At 45.0% G+C, this 20,061-nt stretch overlaps 1 protein-coding gene across 3 annotated transcripts in view; it reads left to right on the forward strand.

Annotated features, from left to right (window-relative positions):
* Positions 1-449: 449 nt before the first annotated feature.
* Positions 450-20,061, forward strand: part of LOC121875108 — a 63,161-nt gene continuing 43,549 nt past the window's right edge. Inside the window, exons 1-2 of one of the 3 annotated variants that reach the window (XM_042379469.1) lie at positions 451-721; positions 19,826-19,863. The gene's annotated coding sequence lies outside the window, so the exon portion shown is untranslated. Of the gene's footprint in view, positions 722-19,825; positions 19,864-20,061 lie in introns of all 3 variants that reach the window. The other 2 variants (XM_042379471.1, XM_042379468.1) reach the window with 2 other exon arrangements.

Consider the following 20,061-nt stretch of genomic DNA (forward strand, 5'->3'; position numbering starts at 1 on the left):
ACGGGTACCCACAACTAACTCCTGGCTGCCAAGCGCACGAATTTATGGATTAAATTAAGCAATTGAGTTTTATAATAGCATTAACTGGGGAAAAATATAAGTATGTATTGTAATTAGTATTTTATAAATATTTTTCCTGCTTTATATAAAAGCATTAAATTGTTTTGGTTCTGTTGAAAAATTCCGTATTTTTGTAACCTGATGCTGTACGATAACTAATCCATAACCTGTAAAGTCATTGGCTTTGAAACCATTTCCCAAAATGCCGCAGTAAACGTATGATTTTCTTTTTAAAGCTTGTTAGTTTTTCCTAGAATAGACGCGTTGTGGTGTTTTTTAAATTTAATTACGAGCACATCTCGCGATTAAATGTAAATAGAAGGAGAGAAGTTAGGTGGCAATACCCAGGACGACGTCACAAAGCTCACGTCGCGGCGAGTCAGGCGAGTGGTCGAGCCCGTCGACTCGTCGTTGTCGAAGTAGTTTGGCCGCGACCAGCGAAGTGAACAGAGTGAGTGAACGCTCTCCCAGTTTTTATTTTTTTTGTATATATTGACGTGACGTTTTTATCAAGTCTAATATCAGTGACATCTTCGGGTCGAGTCGTTTTATGGACGTGTTTTACTACTGACAAGTCCAATTTGAGCAAGAATATTGAAAGAACTCTGTTTTTCTTGTGAAATATCAGCGAGAAGTGTTCATGTGGAGGTGGTAGTGTGAGGTGAGTACCAACTATTGAGTATACCAATAATTTAACTTCATTATTTACTTGACAGTACTTCGTAAAAATCCTTAACCACCATTAATATTTTTTGTGTCCGTCTTAGTCCCGATGTCTTTGGTGGTATTTCCCTTGACATTTTAAGAATTTCCCGGTTGCAGGACACCGTTTTAACGAGGCCTTTGAAGTTGTAAACACGCCGAAACCAACATGTGCTTATGACCAGTTTACGTAGATTATAGTAGTTGATAATTGTAAGTAGTGAAGTGTTTGTTATACGGAACTGTATAATTTGGGTCACTGATCTAGTTTTTTATAAGGGTATTTAAAAGCTGGGTACAAATTCACCTACGTTTGATAATCCTCGTAAGTGAAGGCATGAGAATTAATATGACTGACTTAAGGTAAAAAAAAAATAGTAACGCAAATATAATATGGAGAATCTTTTCCAAAACATTATCAATATTAACTTTGTCTTGTGATAAGTGATTTTTATCATTGTTAGTTAATATGTATTTATTTACTGTAATCCGTATTCTATCGAAAATAACAATTAATATTCATCGCCTGCTAGTATCTGTGAATGTGACAGCCTTCATGAATTAGAGCTGGTTATATAAATGTTCAGCTAGAGGTGATATTACCAAGTCTTGTCCACTTGTTATTAAGTAGTGCAGGTTTTGTGTTAACCCTTATTATTATTATACGTAATGTGTTTAGTGTGTTTAACCTTTAACATTGTTGTGGATTGTTATTGGGTATTATATATAACTACTGTACTGCCTTTTTGAGTTAATGATACAGCTGTAATTTAGGATAACATGCTGTATGACTTTTTGCTGTTGGTAATGCAGTCATACCTGTAATATTAGATGATACTGACTGTAACTTGTGATGAGATGTGGTATGGTAATCTAGAGATACCAATTGTAGTATGAACGTACTGTAGCTTATGGCCACACTGACTGTAACAAGATAACGTCAGCAGCTTCACGATACAGCTTGATGTGTGAAATAGTTTGAAGGAAAATGACAACAAAACAGCAGGTTATCACTTCGGACGAATAGATTTAATGTACCGGCTGTAACCTCTTGTAGTGTTTACTGTAACCCCCGGCGGATTGTCATCTCACGCTAGTCTGTAATCTGACGATAGCAGACTGTTATCTCAGATGATACAGCTCAGAGCAAAGGTTTTGAATAATAGTTGTACTAAGAGGTTTTTATCAGGTGCTGGAGTTGAAGCCGATCTAACCTAACTTTTTTTTTTATTAAACTTGGAGGTTTTTTAAACGTACCCAAAATACTTTTATCATCTGGCTTAAATGTCTCCTCTGCCTCGAGTGTTCGTTTCTCAAGTCGATGATACTAAGCGGTTAACATTTCTTGTTAGTTCTAAATGACAAGAAAAGCAAACATGGTAACAGCTCGTTGAAGTTATACATATCAACATTTTTTTTATATTTTTTTTAGGTAATATACTGTACAAGTGAAACCCAACTTCAGAGTTAAGTGAAGTAAATTATCCCCACTGAATCAGTTAATGTACTTACCTCGTGTCATGTTAATAGCTGTTGAAGTTAGTTATCTCGTGTCATGTTAATAGCTATTGAAGTAAGTTATCTAGTGCCATGATAATAGCTATTGAAGTAAGTTATCTCGTGTCATGTTAATAGCTATTGAAGTAAGTTATCTAGTGCCATGATAATAGCTATTGAAGTTAGTTATCTTGTGTCATGATAATAGCTATTGAAGTTAGTTATCTTGTGCCATGTTAATAGCTATTGAAGTAAGTTATTTCTGGTTGGTTTTGTGTGGTGGTGTAAGTTTTATCAGACTGCTGGAGACAAGTGCAGCCCCACTCTTAAATGCTTGTCCCAGAAAGCTGTCTCACCGATACCAAGAATTAACACTTGAACAGTAAATGACATTACCAAGTTGATTGCTCACAAGATGTCTTGTTAACAGCTCCAAAAGTACTATGTTAACAGTTATAAAATACCATGTTATCAGTTCAAAAATACCATGTTAACAGCTCGAAAAATACCATGTTAACAGTTCAAAAATACCATATTAACAACTCCAAAAATTACCATGTTAACAGCTTGTGAAGTTACCTATTTTTAGTTTGTGGCGTTGAAGGTGATTAGTGTGGAAAACGTCATTACAGTATTTAGTTATCCACGTAGAGAAAAGATTACCATACTGGGGGCCTGAGGGCTTGACAAATTAACCATACGCCCCCCATAGCTTTGTTGTCAGGTGTGGAAAGTGTAGGGGGGGGGGGCAGGCAGGCAGGCTCTTGCATACGTTGGGGTGTAGTAACGCTTGATGCTTAATAACAAGTGTGTGATTGGGTAATACTACTCGGGTTATTTTACGCGCATGGTTAGTTTAGTTTTTCATATCGGGGAACCTTTAACCTTGTTCATTTAACCGAATGAATAAGTTTGCTTCTTTGACTGACGAAAACAAAGGTTACTAGTGCCGCGCCTTTGCTATTTAATATATATTTAAAATTCTGTGTTTACTTATGTTTGTGGAAATTTTTGAATCGTCTCTTTTTTTTTTTTAGCCACCCCGGTTTATTTCACATGACGATTAAACACCCAAACGCTATCTGAATGGGTTGGGTTAGGTGATGTTACTTTAGTTTTAGAATAGATTGGGCTATGTTAGGTTAGCATTGGAATTTCTGAGGGGGACTAAACTTCAGGTGATCCAGTGTAATACCCCCTATAAATAAAATGGCAATGCTCTGTTTTTTTTCCATATAGCCGTTGGAAAGTTCTAAGCCCTGGTGTTGAAAGTTTTATTAGGCTTGAGTACGTATATTGAACTCTGGGGAGGGGGGGGGTAAGTTTAATGGTCGTTGGTACAGTAAAAGAGGGAGTGGTGTAGTAAATTGATTATTGGTAATGTTTCAGGTGTTTCAAGGCTTCAGTACGGTAGTGTTGGGTGTTTCGAGGCTTCAGTATGATAGTGTTAGGTGTTTCGAGGCTTCAGTATGGTAGTGTTAGGTGTTTCAAGGCTTCAGTATGGTAGTGTTAGGTGTTTCGAGGCTTCAGTATGGTAGTGTTAGGTGTTTCAAGGCTTCAGTATGGTAGTGTTAGGTGTTTCAAGGCTTCAGTATGGTAGTGTTAGGTGTTTCAAGGCTTCAGTATGGTAGCGTTAGGTGTTTCAAGGCTTCAGTATGGTAGTGTTAGGTGTTTCAAGGCTTCAGTATGGTAGTGTTAGGTGTTTCAAGGCTTCAGTATGGTAGTGTTAGGTGTTTCAAGGCTTCAGTATGGTAGTGTTAGGTGCTTCAAGGCTTCAGTATGGTAGTGTTAGGTGTTTCAAGGCTTCAGTATGGTAGTGTTAGGTGTTTCAAGGCTTCAGTATGGTAGTGTTAGGGGTTTCAATTAAGGTGAACTAAGCTGTGGTGCCTAATCTTACGGTGAACTAAGCTGTGGTGCCTAATCTTACGGTGAACTAAGCTGTGGTGCCTAATCTTACGGTGAACTAAGCGATTTCTAGGCTGACTTAATAATATGACTTCAGGTTATAAAATGGAAAAGCCAAGACAGTCTTTCCCCAGTGCCGGAAGGTCAATGGGGGTCACTGGTGTAGGTCAATGGGGTCACTGGTCATTGGTATAAGTGGTTGCACAAAGGCTATAAAAATGTTGCTAAGAGTGGCGTTAGGGTCGTGCCGGGGCAGTCACTGATGGGGGTGTCATAATTTTGTACAGTTGTCAGGTTTTTTTTTTAGTTTTCGTGTTATTTTGTACGTTACTACTACTACTACTACTACTACTACTACTACTACTACTACTACTACTACTACTTCATCATATAGTGTTTGCGCCTGTGAAGAAGAAATACACTTTAAGTTAGGAAAAATGTGACCAATACTCCCAGGGAAACTAGTTAGTGGAGTTAAGCCTCTCCTCTCCCACCCACTTGTTGAAGGCCGCTGCACCACCACCACTGCCAGCCACCTGTTGATGCCCACACCTGTACCTCCACCACACGCTATCATTTCCTCGTGGATAAAGTCTCATAAGTTGATGATTCTCTTTTAAGACTATTGACCTGTTCGATGTCTTTCTTTTAGCAGTCATCACACAAGGAAGGGAACGTCATCACACAAGGGTAGGGAACATCACCACACGAGGGTAGGGTACATCACCACACGAGGGTAGGGTACATCACCACACGAGGGTAGGGTACATCACCACACGAGGGTAGGGAACATCATCACACGAGGGTAGGTACATCACCACACGAGGGTAGGGTACATCACCACACGAGGGTAGGGAACATCACCACACGAGGTAAACATCACCACACGAGGGTAGGGAACATCACCACACGGTGGGAGTACATCACCACACGAGGGTAGGGTACATCACCACGAGGGTAGGTACATCACCACACGAGGGTAGGGTACATCACCACACGAGGGTAGGGTACATCACCACACGAGGGTAGGGTACATCACCACACGAGGGTAGTGGGGTACATCACCACACGAGGGTAGGGTACATCACCACACGAGGGGTAGGGTACATCACCACACGAGGGTAGGGTACATCACCACACGAGGGTGGAGGAACATCACCACACAGTAGGGAACATCACCACACGAGGGTAGGGTACATCACCACACGAGGGTAGGGTACATCACCACACGAGGGTAGGGTACATCACCACACGAGGGTAGGGTACATCACCACACGAGGGTAGGGTACATCACCACACGAGGGTAGGGAACATCACCACACGAGGGTAGGGTACATCACCACACGAGGGTAGGGTACATCACGAGGTAGGGTACATCACCACACGAGGGTAGGGCATCACCACGAGGGTAGTACATCACCACACGAGGGTAGGGTACATCACCACACGAGGGTAGGGAACATCATCACACGAGGGTAGGTACATCACCACACGAGGGTAGGGTACATCACCACACGAGGTAGGGAACATCACCACACAAACATCACCACACGAGGGTGGGGAACATCACCACACGAGGGTAGGGTACATCACCACACGAGGGTAGGGAACGTCATCACACAAGGGTAGGGAACATCACCACACGAGGGTAGGGAACATCACCACACGAGGGTAGGGTACATCACCACACGAGGGTAGGGAACATCACCACACAAGGGTAGGGAACATCACCACACGAGGGTAGGTACATCACCACACGAGGTAGGGAACATCACCACACGAGGGTAGGGAACATCACCACACGAGGGTAGGGAACATCACCACACGAGGGTAGGGAACATCACCACACGAGGGTAGGGAACGTCATCACACGAGGGTAGGGAACATCACCACACGAGGGTAGGGTACATCACCACACGAGGGTAGGGTACATCACCACACGAGGGTAGGGTATCACACGAGGGTAGGGTAACATCACCACACGAGGTAGGAACATCACCACACGAGGGTAGGGTACATCACCACACAGAGTGTAGGGTACATCACCACACGAGTGTAGGGAACATCACCACACGAGGGTAGGTACATCACCACACGAGGTAGGGTACATCACCACACGAGGGTAGGGCCATCACCACACGAGGGTAGGATACATCACCACACGAGGGTAGGGTACATCACCACACGAGTGTAGGGAACATCATCCCACAAGGGTAGGGAACATCACCACACGAGGGTAGGGAACATCACCACACGAGGGTAGGGAAGTCATCACACACGAGGGTAGGGAACATCACCAACGAGGGTAGGGTACATCACCACACGAGGGTAGGGTACATCACCACACGAGGGTAGGATATCACCACACGAGGGTAGGGTACATCACCACACGAGGGTAGGGTACATCACCACACGAGGTAGGGAACATCACCACACGAGGGTAGGGTACATCACCACACGAGGGTAGTACATCACCACACGAGGGTAGGGAACATCACCACACGAGGGTAGGGTACATCACCACACGAGGGTAGGGTACATCACCACACAAGGGTAGGGTACATCACCACACGAGGGTAGGGTACATCACCACACGAGGGTAGGAACATCACCACACGAGGTAGGGACATCACCACACGAGGGTAGGAACGTCATCACACGAGGGAACGTCATCACACGAGGGTAGGGCATCACCACACGAGGGTAGGGTACATCACCACACGAGGGTAGGGGTACATCACCACACGAGGGTAGGGTACATCACCACACGAGGGTAGGGGGTACATCACCACACGAGGGTAGGGGTACATCACCACACGAGTGTAGGGTACATCACCACACGAGGGTAGGGGTACATCACCACACAAGGGTAGGGTACATCACCACACGAGTGTAGGAACATCACCACACGAGGGTAGGGAACGTCATCACACGAGGGTAGGGTACATCACCACACGAGGGTAGGGTACATCACCACACGAGGGTAGGGTACATCACCACAGGTAGGGTACATCACCACACGAGGGTAGGGTACATCACCACACGAGGGTAGGGTACATCACCACACGAGGGTAGGGTACATCACCACACGAGGGTAGGGTACATCACCACACGAGGGTAGGGAACATCACCACACGAGGGTAGGGTACATCACCACACGAGGGTAGGGTACATCACCACACGAGGGTAGGGAACATCATCAAGTGATATGGGGTGCTTAATCTTCATGTGATTCGGAACATGTTAAACCAAGTGGCATTTCAAGGGGCGGGACACGGGGTGATATTTTAAAGACGATTGACTATAATGTAAGGTAGTGGTGGGAGGGGTCAGTCTTTCCTACTACACTACAAGGAGTATTCATTTATTCTTTCTTCTCTTCCTTCTTCTCTCATTCTTTCTTCAAGCTGTTACCATTCATGTTTCGTTCACGTGATATATATTCATTTAATTCCTCCTCCTCCATTTTGCTTATTTTCTGTTTCCTCTTCCACTTCTCTTCTATCTCCTTCCCTTCTGAGTCTCAACTCCCTCATCTACATCTTCTAATCCCATCTTTTCCACTTATTTTCATCTCCTCCTTCACTCTTTCACTCCCACCACCACCTCCTTCACTCCCTACCACCTCCTTCACTCCCACCACCACCACCTCCCTCCTCCCACCACCACCTCCCTTCCACTCCCACCACCACCTCCTTCACTCCCACCACCACCTCCTTCACTCCCACCACCACCTCCTTCACCCACCACCTCCACCTTCCTCCCCACCACCACCACCTTCACTCCCACCACCCCCTCACTCCCACCCCACCACCACTTCCCACCACCACCTCCTCCTCACCTCCCTTCCCTCCCCCACCACCACCTCCACACCACCACCTCCCTCCTCCACTTCCCACCTCACCACCTCCTCCTCCTCCACACCACCACCACCACCTCCCTCCCTCCCTCCCACCACCACCTCCCTCCCTCCACTCCCACCACCACCACCTCCTCCCTCCACTCCCACCACCACCTCCTCCTCCACTCCCACCACCACCCCCTCCTCCCTCCCACTCCACCTCCTCCTCCACTCCTCCCTCCTTCCACCACCACCACCTCCTCCTCCTCCACTCCAACCTCACCACCACCTCCTCCACTCCCACCACCACCACCTCCTCCACTCCCACCACCACCTCCTTCCACTCCCACCACCACCTCCTCACCCCACCCCACCACCTCCACACTCACTCCACCACCACCTCCTCCACTCCCCACCACACCTCCCTCCACTCCCACCTCCTCCACACCACCACCTCCTCCCTCCTCACACCACCTCCTCACCACACACCACCCACCACCTCCTTCCACTTCCTACACCACCACCTCCTCCACTCCCACCACCACCTCTCCTCCACTCCACCACCACCTCTCCACCACCACCACCTCCTCCTCCACCACCACCTCCTTCTCCCACCACCACCTCCTTCACTCCCACCACCACCTCCTTCACTCCCACCACCACCTCCTTCTCTCCCACCACCACCTCTTTCACTCCCACCACCACCTCTTTCACTCCCCACCACCACCTTTCCCTCCCCACCACCACCTCCTTCACTCCCACCACCTCCCTTCACTCCCACCACCACCTCCTTCACTCCCACCACCACCACCTCTCTTCTCCCCACCACCACCTCCTTCTCTCCCACCACCACCCCTTCACTCCCACCACCACCTCCTTCCTCCCACCACCACCTCCTTCACCCCACCACCACCCTCCTTCCTCTCCTACCACCTCCCCCCCCCCCACCAGCCTCTCCCCGACACACTCAGTGAACCTGTCTGTAAATGCTTCCCTCAATGAATGACTGTCGAGTCAGATTACGTTTGGGGTCCGTGCGGGTCCAGACAAGACTGCGCGCATAGCAACAGGTCGGCGGCGCAGCGGATAAAGTAGCCATGCGCAGTCACATACTTTGGCTGGTTTTGATTGGTCATGCGCAGTCCCCGTACTTGGCTGGTTTTGATTGGTCATGCACAGTCACGTACTTTGGCTGGATTTGATTGGTCATGCGCAATTAACAAATTGCATAGTTAGGATGTTTGAGGTTTGTCAATACTAAATAATGGACCCGATACTTGTGTTAACGACTGTAGTGATGTTATTGATGGATATAATAGCCCAGTAATAATGATAGTTAATAATGATAATAATACGGTTACAATAATAATAATAATGATACGGTAATGATGATAATAGTGATTCGATGATAATGGTGATAATAGTAGTGGTAATAATAATGATGAATATACTACCACCACCACCACCACTACTACTACTACTACTACTACTACTACTACTACTACTAATAATAATAATAATAATAATAATAATAATAATAATAATAATAATGATGACACAGTACGGTAATATTTTCTCGCTAAATTATGGAACACTTGCAGCACAGTATATACCATTGACCCTCATATACCGTATAATGTTAGATAAGTCAAAAGGGTTTAAACTTACGGTCTAAATATGATTCAGATCTTCGTCTACCTTCGTCCCTTGTTACGTTGGACAAATTGGCCATGAGTAGCTAGTTAGGTCGTTTGTATTGTAGAGTGATTGAGGTTCGATTCAGTTTGTTAAGTTTTATATGGGGGAAATTTGCCATGTTTAGGTGATTAGATATAGGTAATGGGATTTTAATGTTTTGGAGAGGGGGATTGAGGGAGGGTGGGAGGAAGGGCTGAATTGAGGGTTGAGGTTGAGATTGAGGAGGGGGAGGATGAGGTTGAATTGAGGGAGTGGGAGATGGGGCTGAGGTTGAGGAGGGGAGTGGGAGTTGAAGGGGGTTGAGATTGAGGGAGGGGGGGGAGTGGGATTGAGAGAGAAATGAATGACATGTTTTTTCCCAGTACCAAGCGCTGGACTCGTCTCGTCTCCCTGGTAAAGGTAAGAGGGAGGGACAGTTCGTAGTCACGTAGCCCCCTGAGGACTATATCAGAGGATACCGATCGACTGGGTTGCTCCTCGAGGTATGAGTGTTTATTAAAAGGCCAATTTTAGGTTACGGTGAAGCCTATTTTGTGGCTATCGGCTAAGTATAGGGTGGAGAGACATTAACCAGTAGTCTCGTAGTCCCTGGATAGCCTCGTATTTCCTGGGAGGATGCTTCCGTGTAGCTTTTTTGTAGCCTCTTGGATTACACTAGGAGCTGTCGGCAAGGTCAAGGTTCCGGTGTTATTGCTTTGTCATCTAGATTGTGTCTGTGATATTTCCTTATAAGCTCCTCGTAGCCCAGGGCAGGCTCTCGAGATAGCCACGGGGATGGCACACCTGGATTGCCTCCGGGATTAGACTTGGGGCGAACAGGTATATCAAGGTGCGGTGTTAATTAGTACTTTAATCATCCTTGGGGGGGTGTGTGTGTAGCCTCCCTGAGTATGGCTTCGTAGCTCCAGGGAAGATTATAAAAAGAGAGCTTCTTGGACTGCACACCGAGATAGCCTCTAGGACTAGACCAGGGGCTACCAGTCAAGTCAAGGTGCTTGGGTTATTGCCTCTAACCTTGGTCTCCTTGTAGCCACCAAGGGTAGCCTCGTCATTTGTGACCTTAGACAAGTTTCCAGGGTAACCACAGGGACTACACACCAATATAGCCCCTTGGGATTAGGGCTACCAGCTGTGTTTCAGGGTGCGGGGATTATGACTATCATTCTTGATGTGTCTGGGTAGCCTGATAGCCCTGGGGTATCCTCTAGATCCATAGGGTACCGTTCATGGCATGTTGCCCCGGGAACGCATTTCAAGGACTACAAACCAGCGATAGCCTCTGGGAGCAAGCACCTCCTCCTGAGATTTATACACCTACGCTAGCCTGCGGGACTAGGCCAGGGGCTACACCGGCTGGGTCAGGGTGCTTGGGGTCGTTGCCTTACCCTTGGTGACGGCGGTAAACTCCCTGGGTAGCCTCAAGTAGCCCTGGGGGTAGTCTTGGTAAATCGTTCCCCCGTCGAGTCTTATAAGGGTATCGCCTGGAGAGAAGCCCCGAGGTCACCTGTAACATTCCTGAGACATTCTTAATCCTCCCGCGTGTGTGTGTGTGTGTGTGTGTGTGTGTGTGTGTGAAGTACTTGAGGGAGGAGGGGGGGTGTTTTTTGTGCTTTGGAGAGACGAAGTGTACTGTATGTGTGGGGGGTTATAGCTAGTGAGTCAAGGAATGTGTGTATATTTTGGGTGTTTGAGAGAGAGTGTGTGTGTGTGTGTGATTTAAGGAGTGTTTGAGATATGGGAGGGGTCTTTGTGTTTGAGTGCTTGAGGAAGACTGTGTGTGTTTGTGTAAAAAAGAAACACCAAACCAGAACAATAAAAACACAGACTCCCCTTCAGCCTCAGAACACACCCAGACACAACATCGGAAATACCTGTGGAGGAGCACCTACCTACCTGCCTGCCCCGGGGTCAGGTCTGCAGCAGCACACCCTCCCACAAGCGTCCCGCCGTCCCACACGTAGCAACAGGTGAGAGGAGGTTGGTGATGACTGCCCTCGAGGCATATTATACCTGTAGGCAAATACTGAAGTGCGGCGAATAATCTTTTGAGCATCGGGTCGCAGGTAATGATTGAGATGGTTTGGCGTGAGTGTTCGTGTGCTATCTCCCCCCCTTCTTCTCGGTCTGTCTGGACCCTACCTGGTGTTGATACAGAGGACCCAACAGGACGTGGGAGAGCTTGGGTGTGTCTGTTCTCAAGTGACCTTAAACTTTTTTTTATTGGATCAAGTGATAAATAAAATCCTATGTAGAATATCTCTGCTTCTAATTAAACACAAATTAGTTGGAGTAATGTTTGGTTTATAAAAGATTATTAGACACCACAACTTATTTAACCTGTTGATTTAAATGTTGAAATATATCTTCAGGAGCTTAGTGGGCATAACTCTCGTCTCTTGACCCAATGGAGGAGGGTTCGAGTCTCCCCAGTCACTTGAGAGAGGGCGGCCCGAGTCGACCCAGCTGCGGGATGGGTGTCTTAACTACAATTTGGGGAGGAAAAAGGCGTGTTAAGTACAGTACCGGCCACACTGTCGCCTTAAGAGCTATGGTTTCACTTCCATACCTTCACGTTATATGCCCAACTAATACTTACTGTAGTACGTTAAAAACCTTATATTTTAGTATTCTGCCAACGGTATTTTTGGTCTTAATTTTTATTTTTGTATTAATTATTATTTAGCTTATAAGATTTTTCTTATTTGGCTTATGAGATTTTTTTCTTATTATTTAGCTTACTAGAAACACACCGTATCTTATTAGCTTCATTATTATTTTCCTTCTTGTGAGGAGTTTGAGGTTAGGAGGAGTCAGTGGAGGGCTGGTCTGTGTCGTGGTCCATATGTTGTACACTGTTGTCATAGTTCCAGCTCTCAATTTTTTTCCTTGTCATTGGTGTTGTTTTGTTGGTTCTGGGCCGTTTGTTGTGTTCTATAGGCTGGTGCTTATACTTGTCTTAAAGGGTCTTGATAGTAAATTGTGTTACAGTCAGTAGCCACAGTCAGCCGATATTGACACAATGCAACATCACCAGCCACGATAGTTTCAAAACTACCCAGCACCGGTTAGACAAGGGGGGGGGGGTAGAGGTTTTGTATTTGATCACCATTGTGCCAACTATCCGCTTCCAAGCAGACAGGCAGACAGACACACTGAGTACCTCCCCAGGGGCGCGCTCTTCACGCTGCACCAAAAGGGAAGAGTGGCTATGTACAGAGGGTGTCAGTGTGCCCCCGTGTTGAACATTTCACTGTGGTGTCAAGGCTACACATCACCTCCTGAAGTAGGCGGGGGGAGGTGGAAGATGTGAAGGAGATGGAACAAAGGAGGTGTAGAAACAGGAGGAGCAGGAGGTGGAAGATGAGGAGGGGGAGGGAAGAGGCGTAGCCATGACCCGTCTAACCACAATGCGGACTTTACCCCCTCCCAGCTCCCTTCCCCCCCTCACCACCACACACCACGCCGGCTCTGACCACACCGTATTTTGCCTATATACATATTGTGTGTGATTATTTTTTTTAGAACTTATTGCAGAAGTTGTTGAACGTTTCCACAATAATGCTGGCTCGTGAATCGACCTAAGGTGTGTGTGTGTGTTATATTTACACATCTGTACTGACCTTAAAGTGCCAAAGTGCCTTGTACTGTACACACTTGGCACTGGGCAGCAGGAAGTGAGGAAACCAACCTAACCTGTTCCCACTCACTTCATTCTCGTCCTGTTTATATAATTATACCTGTACTAATTTATTACAGTGTATTTACATATCAAATTACCTTTTATTCTATTTATTTATGGGTGTGTATTATTTGAAAGTGAAGTTAGGAGTGTATATTGTTTTTATTATTATTTTTGGGGGTGTTTGTGTGCCCAGTGACTGACATAACTGATAGTGTTAATATCTCACAAGGGTGTTGTGTTTAAGTGCTGGCTTAACACAGTCGGTGATCCGTTTTGTCATCCTTGTCGAGCGGGCGTCTTTGGCGTCGGTCTCACACACACACACACACACACACACACACACACACAACCTCCCCTTACACACACACACACACATACATAATCCCCATCACCGTGGGCCAGGCAGGTGCAGGCGGCCTCTCACTATCACGGGAGATCTATAAACCACACATCGTCGTCCCCCACTTTCATTGTTTACCTCCCACTCATCGTCTACCTCCCACCCATCGTCTACCTCCCACTCATCGTCTACCTCCCACCCATCATCTACCTCCCACTATCGTCTACCTCCCACTCATCGTCTACCTCCCACTCATCATCTACCTCCCACTCATCATCTACCTCCACTCATCGTTCACCTCCCACTCATTCGTTCACCTCCCACTCATCGTCTGCCTCCCACTCATCATCTACCTCCCACTCATCATCTACCTCCCATTCATAGTCTACCTCCTGCTCATCTACCTCCCACTCACATTTACCCCCACTCATCATCTACCTCCCACTCATCATCTACCTCCCACCCATCGTCTACCTCCCACCCATCATCTACCTCCCACTCATCATCTACCTCCCGCTCATCATCTACCTCCCAGCCCATCTACCTCCCACTCATCATCTACTCCCACTCATCATCTACCTCCCACTCATCATCTACCTCCCGCTCATCTACCTCCCACTCATCGTCTACCTCCCTCATCATCTACCCCACTCATCATCTACCTCCCGCTCATCATCTACCTCCCACTCATCATCTACCTCCCACTCATCGTCTACCTCCCACTCATCGTCTACCTCCTGCTCATCATCTACCTCCCGCTCATCATCTACCTCCCACTCATCGTCCACTCCCACTCATCATCTACCTCCCGCTCATCATCTACCTCCCACTCATCATCTACCTCCCACTCATCGTCTACTTCCCACTCATCATCTACCTCCCACTCCCTACGACTATACGTTATTTTTCTCTTAAACTGGTGTTAAGTGAATGTATGTAGCTGGTTAAGGTAGAGTCTCAGTGTTATTTTGATGTCATTGTGGACGCCGTTTTTGTTACTTCAGTCAGTCAGTTATGTGCGATCCTTTATATTTTCTTGAGGGAAATAAATCGTAAGAAGTTGTGAAAATCTGAATTTGCTCTGTCCAGCTAACATTGTACAGGTATGGCGCACCTGTCGGCTTGTTTCCTGCTAATTAGAGGCGATGTGTAACCTCTCAGCCGTTGAAGATGTATACCCGAACTAATGCCCTAACGCTAACCTATCCTATCCTAATCTAACCTAACCCAAACTATTGCCCTAACCTAACGCTAACCCAACCTAACCCACTGCACTTCGACGACTAAACTCTTTAATTAATTACTGGTATGAGAGATAGAAGTCCCTGTTTTGTGTTGTGCTAGACTATGGAGGACAGTACCCCTTACCGACCCTCCATAGGTTAAGGACATAAGAACATAAGAAAATAAGGAGTCTGCACAGGCCGGTTGGCCTGTGCATGGCAGCTCCTGTCGAGAGTTACTACCACTCTCTATCATCCATGAATCTATCCAGCCTCCCTTTGAAACTTTCCAGCGTTCCAGCACTTACTACAAAGTTGCTAAGCTTGTTCCACTCGTCCACCACCCTATTTGTAAACCAGTTCCTTCCTATTTCCTCCTAAACCTAAACTTATCCAACTTGAACCGTTGTTCCGAGTCCTATCCTGCTCTGATATTATAAGAACTTTATCTATATCACCTTTATTGATTCTTTCACCCACTTGAATACTTCTATCCTATCTCTCCGCATTCTTCGTCTTTCTAGGAATGCAAGTTTAGTTTCTTTAACCTTTCCTGATATGGAAGGTTTCTAAGTCCCGGAATCATTTTCGTCATTCTTCGCTGCACCGACTCCAGTGAATTGATATCCATTCTATAATAGGGCACCAGAACTGAACCGCATAATCGAGGTGCGGCCTGACTAGCGCAAGATATAGTTGCAATAAGACCTCTGCACTCTTTTTACTTACACTCTAGATATAAAACCCAATACTCTGTTTGCCTTATTTCGAACATTGACGCACTGTTTTCAGGCCGTAGGTCCGGGCTTCAAAGTACCCCTAGGTCTCTTTCACAAGTCGACTTCTAGTTGATGTTGTTAAGGCTGTATACATTGACAGGGGAAGGTGATAGTCGTGTTATTACCTCACATAGCTACACTATTGGTCCATGAGTGCATCTGGGAGGACCTCTTGTCATTCAGTATGTCTTCAAAAGTTCATCCATTTCCCGGACTAGCGTTGTGTGAATCTGCCCCCCTCCTCCAACCCTTTGTTCTTCCCTCCTAAATCACATAAACTCCAAAGTTCATATAATTCTCCATGTTCTAAATATATTTTAAGTATGACAACATGACGGCTCCGTGAATAGATGTGGGTCGTGACAATGACAAACAACACATGTTTGGTCGCCCTCTGAGCATTATTGTTGAAAAAATCGTACAAGCGTATTTTTTTACGAATCAACTTTTCAGGAACGTTACATTAGGTACACGGTATTGTGGTGGACATTACATAGGAGTAATTAGTGTGATTTAGCAGGTCTGGGTTCATAGTTTTAAAGAAAAAAAAGTTTCGTAATAACTGCAGATGTGACTTAGTAATAAAAGAAATAATAACTGATAATATTACTAACATTATTGTATTTATGCTCTGTGTGTGTGTGTGTGTGTGTGTGTGTGTGTGTGTGTGTGTGTGTGTGTGTGTGTGTGTGTGTGTGGACTTGTTTATCTCCATCATGTCTGGTGGGTGTCTTTAGTGGTGTCGCGTTTGTTTGTGTTTTTATGTGTTTAGAAGTTATTGTTGTCTTATATGGTATGGCTGTGTTGTCTCAATGTATGTCTGACTGTCTTTTCATAACACATAGGCTTAATCTAGCTTCTTAACATTACGTAGCCTAATATAATCTAACCTATAGCCTAATCTAGCCAAACGGTACATAACCAAGTATTGTAGAAGTAACCTAACCTAACTGGACCCCTCAGGTAGATTTAATTTGTTTAATCATCAGGTGACGTAAGTTGGGGGAGGTCAATGTACAGGTGATTCGATTCTGTACATGTTATTGGTTGTTATTGTCATTGTTGTTGTAATTGTTGTGGTTTGTTGTAATTGTTATTGTTTTTGTTATTGTTTTTGTTGTAATTGTTGTGGTATGTTGTAATTGTTATGGTATGTTGTAATTGTTATTGTTTGTTGTAATTGGTATTGTTTGTTTGTCTAATTGTTATTGTTTGTTATAAATGTTATTGTTGTTGTTTCTCTTATTACTCCTCTCCCCCAACATATTCTCCACCTCCTCTTTTCTCCTCTGCTTGGTTTGGCATTGCAGGCACAGGTGTTGGGGCCAATGTGTGGTAGGTCACTGTTAATGTCAGGTGCTGGACTGGTTTGTAAGAGGCTGGATGCGTGTGTTGATGAGTAAGGGAGGACTGATCACCTGAAGATTAACCCCCCTGATGGTTCAACAACTTCATTCTACCTGGGGGTGGTGGTTTGGTTAGGACTGGTTAGCGTTAGGTTAGGACTGGTTAGCGTTAGGTTAGGGCTGTTGTAGGTTGACTGGTTAGCGTTAGGTTAGATGGTTAGCGTTAGGTTAGCGTTACGTTACGTTAGGAATGGCTGGGTTAGCGTTACGTTAGGATGTTTAACGCACTAGGGGGGGGCTAATCTTCAGATGGTGATCCAGGCAGACGGTGTTGTTGCTGGCGACTGGTGATTCAAGCACGTTAGAGGTCAGTGTCCCAGCTGAAGGTCACAGGTCAATCTCCCGGTTAAGAAAAAGGTCAAAGTTATCCCGAGGAGGTATTGTATGCCGCCGTAAGCTCAAGTTATGATCCTAGCGAGCGACCCGTGGCGGTAAAAACTACAGTATATATGCTAGGAGAGGAAGGAGGGCGGGAGATGGGTGAGGTGGGGTGGGGAGAGAGGGAGGGTAGGGAGTGGGAGAGATAGAGGGAGGTGTCAGGGTTCAAGACTGTTGTTAGTTAAGTTTGTGTCCTAATTGGTGTTGACAAGTCCAGTCAAGAGAGAGTGTGTGTGTAAATTTTTTTTAGTTTAACAAATTTATTGACAAAGCTTGTAGTACAGTTTGTCTATTCTGTGTAAAGAAGGCGTTTATAATGTGTCTGGTACTAAAAATGTACCAAAGTAGCTTCACACACTGAACCCTTAACATGACCCCTTCAATCAAACAATTATAGTTAGGTTCCTCCATTTCCTGTCAGCGGGGAAACTCAGTATAAACGGCCCTGTACTGTTAATTGTTTCCAGGAAGGTTAGACGGACCGGTTAACCAACACTCTGGGGTCCTATGTATGTATGTGGTTTTTTTTACGGGGATTAACCCACCCGGGCACAGGTCACTGACCCACATCGGGGCCTGGGGGGCGAAAATGTATTAATAATAATAATTCATTGTAAATAAATTTTATATTAAAAAGTAAAATAATAATAATAATAAAGAAATAAAAAAAATGAGAAGAAAAAAATCAATAGTGAGAAACGTTAGGTGTATGTTGTGTTATCAAGTAAGAGAAACACTTGAGACCCTACGATTGTGTGTATATGGGGCAGAAACTCCAACAGTCCAATAGATCAGGAACGGACTAATAGGGAGCTGTGTGTGTGAGGGAAAAGTACAATGTAAATAATATCCCTTAATCCATTCCCAGGTATAATAACATCCCGGACCGTAATTAAATATGGCCTGGCTCACTGTTACACTGCTTACTTGAAATATTTATGGTGCAGTGATTTATTGTCGGGTTTTGTTATTGATTTTGTTTATTTATGAGTTGTTTGTGATCACGTGCAGATGTTTAGGCACCTCAGCTTATTTTACCAGATATTAAATCACCTTTGGAGGGTGGATTAGGTTAGTATTAGGTTAGGTTAGCATTAGGGTAGGTTAGTTTTAGTTTAGGTTAGTGTTTGGTTAGGCTAGTGTTATGTTAGTATTAGGTTAGGTTAGTATAAGGGTATTTACTCATCAGGTGAAATAAACTGGGGTTCCTTTTCACCCTCGGCTTTCTGTTCGTTCGTGTGTCGTAGTTTGTGTCAGTCAAGGGAAGGTTTTTGGGTGGTCTGTGGTGGAGCTTCGTGGGAATATTTCCTATTGAGTGAGGAAGGAAGGAAGGAAGTGTTGTTGTCTTGATGTTGGGCCTGATTGGTTGATGGGTATGTATGTATGATATGCACAGAAACATGTGTACCTATGAGTGTTGACATGATTCTTACACACACACATCAATTACACACACACACACACAATTACACACACACAATTACACACACACACAACTGGTCATTGTTCCCACCCTATTGTACACCTTCACACTACCAGACCACCGGAAAAACTACACTTCCTGCCTCCCCGACTCGCATAGTCCTCCACCACGTGTGCTCTCGTTACCTTCTCTACTCACCGTTAACGTGTGTGTGTGTTGGAAACGTTTGTGGTGGGGGTGTTGTTATTGTGATAGAATAATTTGGGGAACGTTTGTCTGTGTGTGGGTGTGTTTAGAAACGTTTGTATTAGTCCCCCTTATTATCCTGTACAAATATATTCTCAAGACCCAGGTAACATGGGTACTTTATATTTATGCTGTGTTACGAAGACAAAAACGTCTTTCGTAACGTTTTATTTGCGTCATATTTCTGTAACAATGACAAGGGCTATATTGTTCAACAGCTCATGACAACCACACGTGCTGGATTATCAAGTGAGGTTTAGGTGTTTTTGTTGTGCTTGTCGGAGTATTATATATACGTGTGGTGTTTGTTTTGGTGGTAAAGTGCACATTTTAACCGCCTCCTCTGCATGTGTGTGTTTGTTTATTTTATCCTGTGGTGATGGTGTTTGTGTGGTACAGTGTTAAGTGATGTTTGTGGTAGTGATATGAAGTGTTGGGTACCTTAATGTACGACCCACAGCTACCTCCCTAACTCAGGTGGTGGCTGTATGTGGGTCGTATCACTACACACATACACACACACACACACACACACACACACACACACACTCACTCATTAGATCTTTACTGACAATATTGTTTACTTGTCCAAAATGATTTGTTTATTGAAGTGTAAATTAATACCTTTGTTTTCATTAATTCCAGGTAAGCCGGTGATGATTACGTGCCCAGGTGTGATGTTGGTGAGTGTTGTTTATTTATTTGGGGATGTGGGAGATGTGTATGTGATGTGTAGATAGATAGATGGATAGATAGATTTATAGATACATCGGTAGATAAATAAATGAATAGGAAGCTTGATAAGTGAATATATGTAAATAGATTGTTCGGTATTATTTCGCACATATCTCCACGTACATACTATACGTATTACACATACA

The sequence above is a fragment of the Homarus americanus genome, unplaced genomic scaffold, assembly GCF_018991925.1.
Source record: "Homarus americanus isolate GMGI-L3 unplaced genomic scaffold, GMGI_Hamer_2.0 scaffold36970, whole genome shotgun sequence".
In the NCBI taxonomy this organism is placed as follows: domain Eukaryota; kingdom Metazoa; phylum Arthropoda; class Malacostraca; order Decapoda; family Nephropidae; genus Homarus; species Homarus americanus.